The sequence below is a fragment of the Macaca nemestrina genome, chromosome 11 (assembly GCF_043159975.1).
Source record: "Macaca nemestrina isolate mMacNem1 chromosome 11, mMacNem.hap1, whole genome shotgun sequence".
NCBI classification, from domain to species: Eukaryota; Metazoa; Chordata; class Mammalia; order Primates; family Cercopithecidae; genus Macaca; species Macaca nemestrina.
Genome location: NC_092135.1, coordinates 52,083,013 through 52,095,030, shown reverse-complemented (window position 1 = coordinate 52,095,030; position 12,018 = coordinate 52,083,013). Strand labels below are relative to the sequence as shown.

The 12,018-nt window shown below is 37.5% G+C and overlaps 1 protein-coding gene across 14 annotated transcripts in view; it reads right to left on the bottom strand.

Moving 5' to 3' along the window:
- LOC105493237 (polypeptide N-acetylgalactosaminyltransferase 13) overlaps nucleotides 1-12,018 on the bottom strand; it is a 623,722-nt gene that overhangs the window by 186,362 nt on the left and 425,342 nt on the right. The gene's annotated exons all lie outside the window — the stretch shown is intronic.

The following is a 12,018-nucleotide window of genomic DNA, read 5'->3' as shown; positions in this document are numbered from 1 at the left end:
TTTGCTGCTTAGAAATTTCTTTTGCCAGATACCCTAAATTGTCTCTCTCAAATTCAAAGTTCCACAGATCTCTAGGGCACGCACAAAATGCTGCCACTCTCTTTGCATAGCAAGAGTGACCTTTACTACAGTTCCCAATAAGTTTGCCATCTCTGAGACCACCTCAGCCTGGACTTTATTGCCCATATCACTATCAGCATTTTGGTCAAAGCCATTCAACAAGTCTCTAGGAACTTCCAAACTTTCCCACATCCTCCTGTCTTCTGAGCTCTCCAAACTCTTCCAACCTCTGCATGTTACCCAGTTCCAAAGTCATTTCTACATTTTTGCATATCTTTACAGAAGTGTCACACTCCCAGTACCAATTTACTGTATTAGTCCATTCTCATGCTGCTAATAAAGACATACCCAAGACTGGGTAATTTATAAAGAAAGAGGTTTAGTTGACTCACTGTTCAGCAAGGCTTGTAAGGCTTCAGGAAACTTATAATCATGGTGGAAGGGGAAGCAAACATGACCTTCTTCACATGGTGGCAGCAAGGAGAAGTGCCAAGCAAAGAGAAGTGCCAAGAGCAGCATGGGGGTAACCACCCCCAGGATTAAATTACTTCCCACTGGATCCCTTCCATGACATGTGGGGACTACAGGAACTACAATTCAAGATGAAATTTGGGTGGGGACACAGCCAAACTATATCAAGGAGCACAGGAGCGAGAACTTTGTAAACTGAGAGTACACAGATTTCCAGGCCCTGCTTTTCTGCTTCTTTTCACAAAACTACATATACCCTTACATTTTTTATTTATAAATTCTTCCATGAATGTCGTACACCACAGCTATCTTTCCCTCCTTTGAACTTAATGCACTCTATATCTGCATGTTCAAATGATACCTAGAACTTAGTACATTATCAGGTGCTACCTGCTGTCTTACATAACCACACACTGAATGAAATCAAGAACCACACCTTGCATATTTGCCATCCACAGGGTCTATTGCAGGTTTAGGTGTGTATCTATTTATACTGATTGATAGGTAAAATGAGGGTTGATTTATAGCTAGCTGACTGATACTTAGAGGTGATCTGAAGTATAATGCAAATGTTACAAAATGCATTCAAGATAAAACACAAAATGAGAAAAAACCTCATATATTTAATCTATAGTAGACCCATTATAACAATATTTGTAAAATGATTTTATTATTATGTATTTATTATGTATTATTCAAATGTAAGGCTTCATCAAAATATAAACTCTTAAAAAACATCTCTTGTACATCTTTTGTAACTGTATTCGGTGTACATGCAACAGTGAAAGACTGGGATACAGTTTGGGGAATGCACCATTAGGTGATTTCATTATCATGTGAACATTACAAAATGTTCTTATACAAACCTAGATGGTATAGCTTACAAACTTGAAAAGCATGTGTCTGTAATGAATGCTGTGGGCAACTGTAACACAATGGTAAGTATTTGTGTATCCAAAAATATCTACATATAGAAAAGGTTTGGTAAAAATACAGTAGTATACTATGGGACCACCATTGTATATGTGTCGTTGTTGACCAAAACATCATTATGTAGTGTGTGATTTTATGTGGCAAATAGGTACACATTAATTGCATGCTGAACATCAGTCAACTTAAACATTATTCTGAGAGGATGACTTCTCTCTTAACCCTCCGAGTTCTTTAGGATATTTGTGATCCTATAGACTTGGAACAGGAGAATTGAGCTCACTTCATAGCTGCACAAGGCCTTTTGCATTTATCATTTTTTTCTATGCTGAATGTTCCCTCCTGCAAATCCTTGCATAGATAGATGCTTCCTGTCATCTTGGTATCAGCCCAAATGTCCCCTAGGAGGGTTTCTCTGACCACTCTAGGTAATGTAGTTCTCTACCCCTCACCCTGCACCTCTGTCATTCACAACATTTTACCTAATTTTATTTTCTTCTAGGCACTTGTCTTCATCTGAAATTAACAGAATAATATTTCTGCTTACTCATTTATTGTCTATGGTCTCCCTCTAGCATAAGTTCTAGGAGACCAGGGACTGAGTATGCCCAAGAACTGGCAAACATTTTAAAATTAACCAGTAAATTCCCTGGGTTAAACTTATTTGCACATTTCATTTGAATTTAATGGCAGTTGTAGCTCATTAATCAAACCCAATCTGTATAAATGTTTCTCAAGATTTTAAAGCTAATTTTTTACAAGTTATTTACTTTAACTTTCCCTTTCCATGTAAGAAAAATGAAACCCTAATTTGTAAAATAAATAGCTAAAAGTCAATTCATGGCAGCATATATTTAGATTTAAAAGAAAGTTAAACATTTCTTTATTAGAATATTTCAGGGACATTTCAAATTTAAATCAGCAGGATAATTGCCTTAATTTTCAGCACCATTTTGTTTGATTAAGCATGCTTAATGGGAGGCTCTAGTGAAATTTGGCCTTAAGGGGATATCAAACTTTTCTGTTCAATAATTCTGAGCACATTAACATTCTTCATATAGCTGTTTTTATTGCCATAAATTCAAATGGCTGAATTTAAGTCCTTTATGTCTGGGATCAGAAAGATTATAAAGAGTTTTAAGGGTAACATGCACATGGAATATCTGTTCATATGAGCAGAGAAGGGTCAGAAAGCCACAGCAATGAAGTATGTTTCTCAAAGTTGACATTTTAGACATTTGTCTCTAGTAAGAGTATTGGTTACTTAATGTACTGAAACTCACTAAAAAGCCAGGTATTCCTGGCTTATTGCTATATACAGGGACATTCTGCTTAGCATGTTTAAAATATCCTTGTATTTGTTAAAGAACAATATTTTCAAAAATGTTTTTATCATAGTTCAGAAGTTAATTGTTTATTTTTCTTGTGTGTACTTTTTTTCCATCTAATAGTATTATTCAAGAAGGCAGAAAAGCTTTCTCAATTAGATTGCTTTTCCAACAAAACTTATTTCCAATGTGTATTTCTGGATAAGCCCTATAAAATATCATTCACTTCTTTAATTATTAATGGAAATGAAAATGTATATTACTATTTTTGTATAATTTTCATTCAATTTCTTTTTCTTTTTATGCATTTAATTCCTGTCCATCTTTCGGGGTTCCATAATTTTATAATTCCCTTTACTATCCTAGTTTCAACTCATTCAGGATGCCTTGTGAGTACCATTCAGCATTTATTTTTATAGAGACATCTAATACTGTAATATTTTTATACATAGATCATTGTTACATTATAGCTTCTACAGTAACTACCACTAGAGACTTACATTTTGGGACCTCATAACTATTGAGTTTTTACCCTCACATAGACTCACATACACATAAATTAGATAGATATAGATAGATGAATAAAATAAACAGACAGTATTCATGATTGGTTAGATAGCAGATGAGTATTTTTGCTGGTTTACCAATACAGTATATGCTTACAATTCTCCAGAGAAACACTCATATGATGAGATTTTGTGAGGTCATAAAAGAGAAGAAATGAAAGTTATTAATGCAAGAGGGCTAGGTTTATGATCCATATTTTAATTCCTCATAGATGTGGTATTCTGTTCCTCTAATGTCTTTCTTATTATTCCTGAAATAGCTAACTTCTGTCAGTTCCTTAACACTCAGTTCAAACATCATCTATCTTCTCATAACTCTAATTAGGATTTGTCTTACCATCTTCTAAATCCTGATGAAATTGCCTAACAAAGCTCATATTTAACTTCTCCAAAATTTTTAGTTTATTTAGTTCCAAGACAGCTGTTACAAGCTGGCATAGATATTTCATTGGAAATAGTAATGGCCAATTATTCTATGGGTTGCACAGATAACAAATAGCATAACCAAAACTATCTAGACAATTTGTATCTTTATTACATTTTAATCTCTTTACCAAGTTGTATCCAAGCAAATCCATTCTCTAATAACATTATTCATAAGCAACTCTGTGAACCAAACCTGTGAAGAAATGTGATGGGTCTGAGTAGGACAAAAAGTTTGTATCATAGTTTTCATGGCCAGCCACTAATGTTAGTATCTACATCCCTGCATCTTGTGTATGTGAGTTCTATTTTTATTAAGAGGAAAGAATGCTAAGATAATTCAAATGTGAATTCACCAACAGTAAAGCTTGACTGGATTTAGGTAAGTTTTATTTAGAGAAAAACCCCAAATGACATTCTATCTTCAAGATATATTCCTTTATGAGATCAAATCACTGGAAAGCAATAAAATTGATAATTTTCTCTTAGTGTACCCAAAAAACCCACCATCCATTTAAAGGCACTAGTGGATGTTTGCTAAAACATGGTCTAAAATACCAACTATTTTCTGTCTACTGGACAATGTCTTTCAGAATCTAGTTCCTTTCATCTGAAGAAAAAAAAAAAAGGTTCAGTGCAATTTTATTTGCTAACTTATTTATTTTCACTTTAGCTGTAGGAATATTTGAGTAAAGTTATTGATTATTCAATGTGACTAGTTTATCCCATTTTCCTGTTACTTTATTTCTCTTGCCCTTCATTTTCATCTTTCCTCTCAGTTGCTTTGTTTTCAATCATTTCAATGTGAATTTTTATGTTAGTAATCTCTTAGGATGATTATAGAAATAACAGAAAAGGTGTAAATAACTGGTTATGCTCTAAAAATAAATTATGGGTGGTACTGACCACCTCAAAATTATTTTCAAACAATTAGTTTAAGAAATAATTAAATGAATATAAAAGAGAACCAGAAATTAACACCAAGTTTTAGTGTATCTAAATAACTTAAAATGCTTTATGTTTCTAAAACTATAAGCATGTCTCCAAATTGAATGTTTACAAGGTAAAGCATCATATCAAAGGCTAATATAAAACTCTTCTCATATTCCAGTTTTCTGAACCAAAAATGTTAATAGAGGAATGTAGTTATTCAAATTATGATGCCTTAAGCTATTATAATTTTAAGAGCAATACAAGTTTTGTTAATGTTTGCTAATGTTCTTCTAAAGTTTGATTAATGTCTAATTTACCTATTGCTCACTTACTTTTTCTAAAGGAGCATATGAAGCCAGTTATTTATAGCAGTTAATATTCAAAATAAAATTCTAACACATTTGTTTTGGATAAACAGAATTCTGTTAGGAAACATAATGAAATATTATTCTGTGACACCTACTCGCCTGTGCTTTAGAAATATGTATAATAGATATGACAGTCTTTAGTAGCACTGTCTCATTGTACCTTATCTAGAAATATTTTATTCTGTGGTTTAAATTTAAAAAGCCCTTCTTTGAATGAAAATATATGTTTAAACAATAGTTCAAAGCAAAGTGGTGGCCAGATGACAGAAAAAATAGTTGCAGGCACAGAAGTTAAAAATTTAAGCTATTTTTCAATATGTTTAAGGTTTAGCCTGCACCAAATAGGGAACAAGAAAAACATTTGCTGAACCAAATCATTAAGATTGGTTTGTATTCTTTGTGGAGACTACGCACACATGATGTCAGTTTACGATTTCATAGGATTTTTTTAAAAGGCTAACAAATCTCTATATTATCATTAAGAGAGTGATTTATCATATTTAAAGAAAAGCATCCCACAAAACCATCTCCATATTTCTATTATAGTTTGGTTTCTATGTCTGGTCCCAAAAAAAACCAGTCAAGTTTTACACACTGACAAATAACCTACTTTCATCAGATTTGTATGATTAAGTTTACAAAAAGGCAAAGAACTCTAAAAGAAAGAAATCAGCTGGACTTTTGTCGAAAATAATTTCTTTTTTTTAAAATTTATTCATTATTATTATACTTTAAGTTGTAGGGTACATGTGCATAACGTGCAGGTTTGTTACATATGTATACTTGTGCCATGTTGGTGTGCTGCACCCATCACCTCGTCATTTACATCAGGTATAACTCCCAATGCAATCCCTCCCCCCTCCCCCCTCCCCATGATAGGCCCCGGTGTGTGATGTTCCCCTTCCTGAGTCCAAGTGATCTCATTGTTCAGTTCCCACCTATGAGTGAGAACATGCGGTGTTTGGTTTTCTGTTCTTGTGATAGTTTGCTAAGAATGATGGTTTCCAGCTGCATCCATGTCCCTACAAAGGACACAAACTCATCCTTTTTGATGGCTGCATAGTATTCCATGGTGTATATGTGCCACATTTTCTTAATCCAATCTGTCACTGATGGACATTTGGGTTGATTCCAAGTCTTTGCTATTGTGAATAGTGCCGTAATAAACATACGTGTGCATGTGTCTTTATAGCAGCATAATTTATAATCCTTTGGGTATATACCCAGTAATGGGATGGCTGGGTCATATGGTACATCTAGTTCTAGATCCTTGAGGAATCGCCATACTGTTTTCCATAATGGTTGAACTAGTTTACAATCCCACCAACAGTGTAAAAGTGTTCCTATTTCTCCACATCCTCTCCAGCACCTGTTGTTTCCTGACTTTTGAATGATTGCCATTCTAACTGGTGTGAGATAGTATCTCATTGTGGTTTTGATTTGCATTTCTCTGATGGCCAGTGATGATGAGCATTTTTTCATGTGTCTGTTGGCTGTATGAATGTCTTCTTTTGAGAAATATCTGTTCATATCCTTTGCCCACTTTTTGATGGGGTTGTTTGTTTTTTTCTTGTAAATTTGTTTGAGTTCTTTGTAGGTTCTGGGTATTAGCCCTTTGTCAGATGAGTAGATTGTAAAAATTTTCTCCCATTCTGTAGGTTGCCTGTTCACTCTGATGGTAGTTTCTTTTGCGGTGCAGAAGCTCTTTAGTTTAATGAGATCCCATTTGTCAATTTTGGCTTTTGCTGCTGTTGCTTTTGGTGTTTTAGACATGAAGTCTTTGCCCATGCCTATGTCCTGAATGGTACTACCTAGGTTTTCCTCTAGGGTTTTTATGGGATTAGGTCTAACATTTAAGTCTCTAATCCATCTTGAATTAATTTTCGTATAAGGAGCAAGGAAAGGATCCAGTTTCAGCTTTCTACTTATGGCTAGCCAATTTTCCCAGCACCATTTATTAAATAGGGAATCCTTTCCCCATTTCTTGTTTCTCTCAGGTTTATCAAAGATCAGATGGCTGTAGATGAGTGGTATTATTTCTGAGGACTCTGTTCTGTTCCATTGGTCTATATCTCTGTTTTGGTACCAGTACCATGCTGTTTTGGTTACTGTAGCCTTGTAGTATAGTTTGAAGTCAGGTGGCGTGATGCCTCCAGCTTTGTTCTTTTGACTTAGGATTGTCTTGGAGATGCGGGCTCTTTTTTGGTTCCATATGAACTTTAAAGCAGTTTTTTCCAATTCTGTGAAGAAACTCATTGGTAGCTTGATGGGGATGGCATTGAATCTATAAATTACCTTGGGCAGTATGGCCATTTTCACGATATTAATTCTTTCTATCCATGAGCATGGTATGTTCTTCCATTTGTTTGTGTCCTCTTTGATTTCACTGAGCAGTGGTTTGTAGTTCTCCTTGAAGAGGTCCTTTACATCCCTTGTAAGTTGGATTCCTAGGTATTTGATTCTCTTTGAAGCAATTGTGAATGGAAGTTCATTCCTGATTTGGCTCTCTGTTTGTCTGTTACTGGTGTATAAGAATGCTTGTGATTTTTGCACATTAATTTTGTATCCTGAGACTTTGCTGAAGTTGCTTATCAGCTTAAGGAGATTTTGGGCTGAGACAATGGGGTTTTCTAAATATACAATCATGTCATCTGCAAACAGGGACAATTTGATTTCTTCTTTTCCTAACTGAATACCCTTGATTTCTTTCTCTTGCCTAATTGCCCTAGCCAGAACTTCCAACACTATGTTGAATAGGAGTGGTGAGAGAGGGCATCCCTGTCTTGTGCCAGTTTTCAAAGGGAATTTTTCCAGTTTTTGCCCATTCAGTATGATATTGGCTGTGGGTTTGTCATAAATAGCTCTTATTATTTTGAGGTACGTTCCATCAATACCGAATTTATTGAGCGTTTTTAGCATGAAGGGCTGTTGAATTTTGTCAAAAGCCTTTGCTGCATCTATTGAGATAATCATGTGGTTCTTGTCTTTGGTTCTGTTTATATGCTGGATTATGTTTATTGATTTGTGAATGTTGAACCAACCTTGCATCCCAGGGATGAAGCCCACTTGATCATGGTAGATAAGCTTTTTGATGTGTTGCTGAATCCGGTTTGGCAGTATTTTATTGAGGATTTTTGCATCGATGTTCATCAGGGATATTGGTCTAAAATTCTCTTTTTTTGTTGTGTCTCTGCCAGGCTTTGGTATCAGGATGATGTTGGCCTCATAAAATGAGTTAGGGAGGATTCCCTCTTTTTCTATTGATTGGAATAGTTTCAGAAGGAATGGTACCAACTCCTCCTTGTACCTCTGGTAGAATTCAGCTGTGAATCCATCTGGTCCTGGACTTTTTTTGGTTGGTAGGCTATTAATTATTGCCTCAATTTCAGAGCCTGCTATTGGTCTATTCAGGGATTCAACTTCTTCCTGGTTTAGTCTTGGAAGAGTGTAAGTGTCCAGGAAATTATCCATTTCTTCTAAATTTTCCAGTTTATTTGCATAAAGGTGTTTATAGTATTCTCTGATGGTAGTTTGTATTTCTGTGGGATTGGTGGTGATATCCCCTTTATCATTTTTAATTGCGTCGATTTGATTCTTCTCTCTTTTCTTCTTTATTAGTCTTGCTAGTGGTCTGTCAATTTTGTTGATCTTTTCAAAAAACCAACTCCTGGATTCATTGATTTTTTGGAGGGTTTTTTGTGTCTCTATCTCCTTCAGTTCTGCTCTGATCTTAGTTATTTCTTGCCTTCTGCTAGCTTTCGAATGTGTTTGCTCTTGCTTCTCTAGTTCTTTTAATTGAGATGTTAGAGTGTCAATTTTAGATCTTTCCTGCTTTCTCTTGTAGGCATTTAGTGCTATAAATTTCCCTCTACACACTGCTTTAAATGTGTCCCAGAGATTCTGGTATGTTGTATCTTTGTTCTCATTGATTTCAAAGAACATCTTTATTTCTGCCTTCATTTCGTTATGTACCCAGTAGTCATTCAGGAGCAGGTTGTTCAGTTTCCATGTAGTTGAGCGGTTTTGATTGAGTTTCTTAGTCCTGAGTTCTAGTTTGATTGCACTGTGGTCTGAGAGACAGTTTGTTATAATTTCTGTTCTTGTACATTTGCTGAGGAGTGCTTTACTTCCAATTACGTGGTCAATTTTGGAGTAAGTACGATGTGGTGCTGAGAAGAATGTATATTCTGTTGATTTGGGGTGGAGAGTTCTATAGATGTCTATTAGGTCTGCTTGCTGCAGACACGAGTTCAATTCCTGGATATCCTTGTTAACTTTCTGTCTCGTTGATCTGTCTAATGTTGACAGTGGAGTGTTGAAGTCTCCCATTATTATTGTATGGGAGTCTAAGTCTCTTTGTAAGTCTCTAAGGACTTGCTTGATGAATCTGGGTGCTCCTGTATTGGGTGCATATATATTTAGGATAGTTAGCTCTTCCTGTTGAATTGATCCCTTTACCATTATGTAATGGCCTTCTTTGTCTCTTTTGATCTTTGATGGTTTAAAGTCTGTTTTATCAGAGACTAGTATTGCAACCCCCGCTTTTTTTTGTTCTCCATTTGCTTGGTAAATCTTCCTCCATCCCTTTATTTTGAGCCTATGTATGTCTCTGCGTGTGAGATGGGTCTCCTGAATACAGCAGACTGATGGGTCTTGACTCTTTATCCAGTTTGCCAGTCTGTGTCTTTTAATTGGAGCATTTAGTCCATTTACATTTAAGGTTAAGATTGTTATGTGTGAACTTGATCCTGCCATTATGATATTAACTGGTTATTTTGCTCGTTAGTTGATGCAGTTTCTTCCTAGCCTCGATGGTCTTTACATTTTGGCATGTTTTTGCAATGGCTGGTACCGGTTGTTCCTTTCCATGTTGAGTGCTTCCTTCAGGGTCTCTTGTAAGGCAGGCCTAGTGGTGACAAAATCTCTAAGCATTTGCTTATCTGTAAAGGATTTTATTTCTCCTTCACTTATGAAACTTAGTTTGGCTGGATATGAAATTCTGGGTTTAAAATTCTTTTCTTTAAGAACGTTGAATATTGGCCCCCACTCTCTTCTGGCTTGTAGAGCTTCTGCCGAGAGATCTGCTGTTAGTCTGATGGGCTTCCCTTTGTGGGTAACCCGACCTTTCTCTCTGGCTGCCCTTAAGATTTTTTCCTTCATTTCAACTTTGGTGAATATGGCAATTATGTGTCTTGGAGTTGCTCTTCTCGAGGAGTATCTTTGTGGCGTTCTCTGTATTTCCTGGATTTGAATGTTGGCCTGCCCTACTAGGTTGGGGAAGTTCTCCTGGATGATATCCTGAAGAGTGTTTTCCAACTTGGTTCCATTTTCCCCCTCACTTTCAGGCACCCCAATCAGATGTAGATTTGGTCTTTTTACATAATCCCATACTTCTTGCAGGCTTTGTTCACTTCTTTTTCTTCTTTTTTCTTTTGGTTTCTCTTCGCTTCATTTCATTCATTTGATCCTCAATCGCTGATACTCTTTCTTCTAGTTGATCGAGTCGGTTACTGAAGCTTGTGCATTTGTCACGTATTTCTCGTGTCATGGTTTTCATCTCTTTCATTTCGTTTAGGACCTTCTCTGCATTAATTACTCTAGCCATCAATTCTTCCACTTTTTTTTCAAGATTTTTAGTTTCTTTGCGCTGGGTATGTAATTCCTCCTTTAGCTCTGAGAAATTTGATGGACTGAAGCCTTCTTCTCTCATCTCGTCAAAGTCATTCTCCGTCCAGCTTTGATCCGTTGCTGGCGATGAGCTGCGCTCCTTTGCCGGGGGAGATGCGCTCTTATTTTTTGAATTTCCAGCTTTTCTGCCCTGCTTTTTCCCCATCTTTGTGGTTTTATCTGCCTCTTGTCTTTGATGATGGTGATGTACTGATGGGGTTTTGGTGTAGGTGTCCTTCCTGTTTGATAGTTTTCCTTCTAACAGTCAGGACCCACAGCTGTAGGTCTGTTGGAGATTGCTTGAGGTCCACTCCAGACCTTGTTTGCCTGGGTATCAGCAGCAGAGGCTGCAGAAGATAGAATACTTCTGAACAGCGAGTGTACCTGTCTGATTCTTGCTTTGGAAGCTTCCTCTCAGGGGTGTACTCCACCCTGTGAGGTGTGGGGTGTCAGACTGCCCCTAGTGGGGGATGTCTCCCAGTTAGGCTACTCAGGGGTCAGGGACCCACTTGAGCAGGGAGTCTGTCCCTTCTCAGATCTCAACCTCCGTGTTGGGAGATCCACTGCTCTCTTCAAAGCTGTCAGACAGAGTCGTTTGCGTCTGCAGAGGTGTCTGCTGCATTTGTTTAGTTTACTGTGCCCGGTCCCCAGAGGTGGAGTCTACAGAGACAGGCAGGTTTCCTTGAGCTGCTGTGAGCTCCACCCAGTTCGAGCTTCCCAGCGGCTTTGTTTACCTACTTAAGCCTCAGCAATGGCGGGCGCCCCTCCCCCAGCCTTGCTGCTGCCTTGCCAGTAGATCGCAGACTGCTGAGCTAGCAATGAGGGAGGCTCCGTGGGTGTGGGACCCTCCCGGCCAGGTGTGGGATATGATCTCCTGGTGTGCCTGTTTGCTTAGAGCGCAGTATTGGGGTGGGAGTTCCAGGTGTTGTGTGTCTCAGTTCCCCTGGCTAGGAAAAGGGACTCCCTTCCCCCTTGTGCTTCCCAGGTGAGGCAATGCCTCCCCCTGCTTCAGCTCTAGCTGGTCGGGCTGCAGCAGCTGACCAGCACCGATCGTCTGGCACTCCCCAGTGTGATGAACCCAGTACCTCAGTTGAAAATGCAGAAATCACCTGTCTTCTGTGTCGCTCGCGCTGGGAGTTGGAGACTGGAGCTGTTCCTATTAGGCCATCTTGCTCCGCCTATCCCAAGTGTCTCTAAAATAATTTCTAATAAATTATTATGTCTGATATTTTCACTTGTCAAAATTTGAATTGTGTGGACATTGCTTAGAAA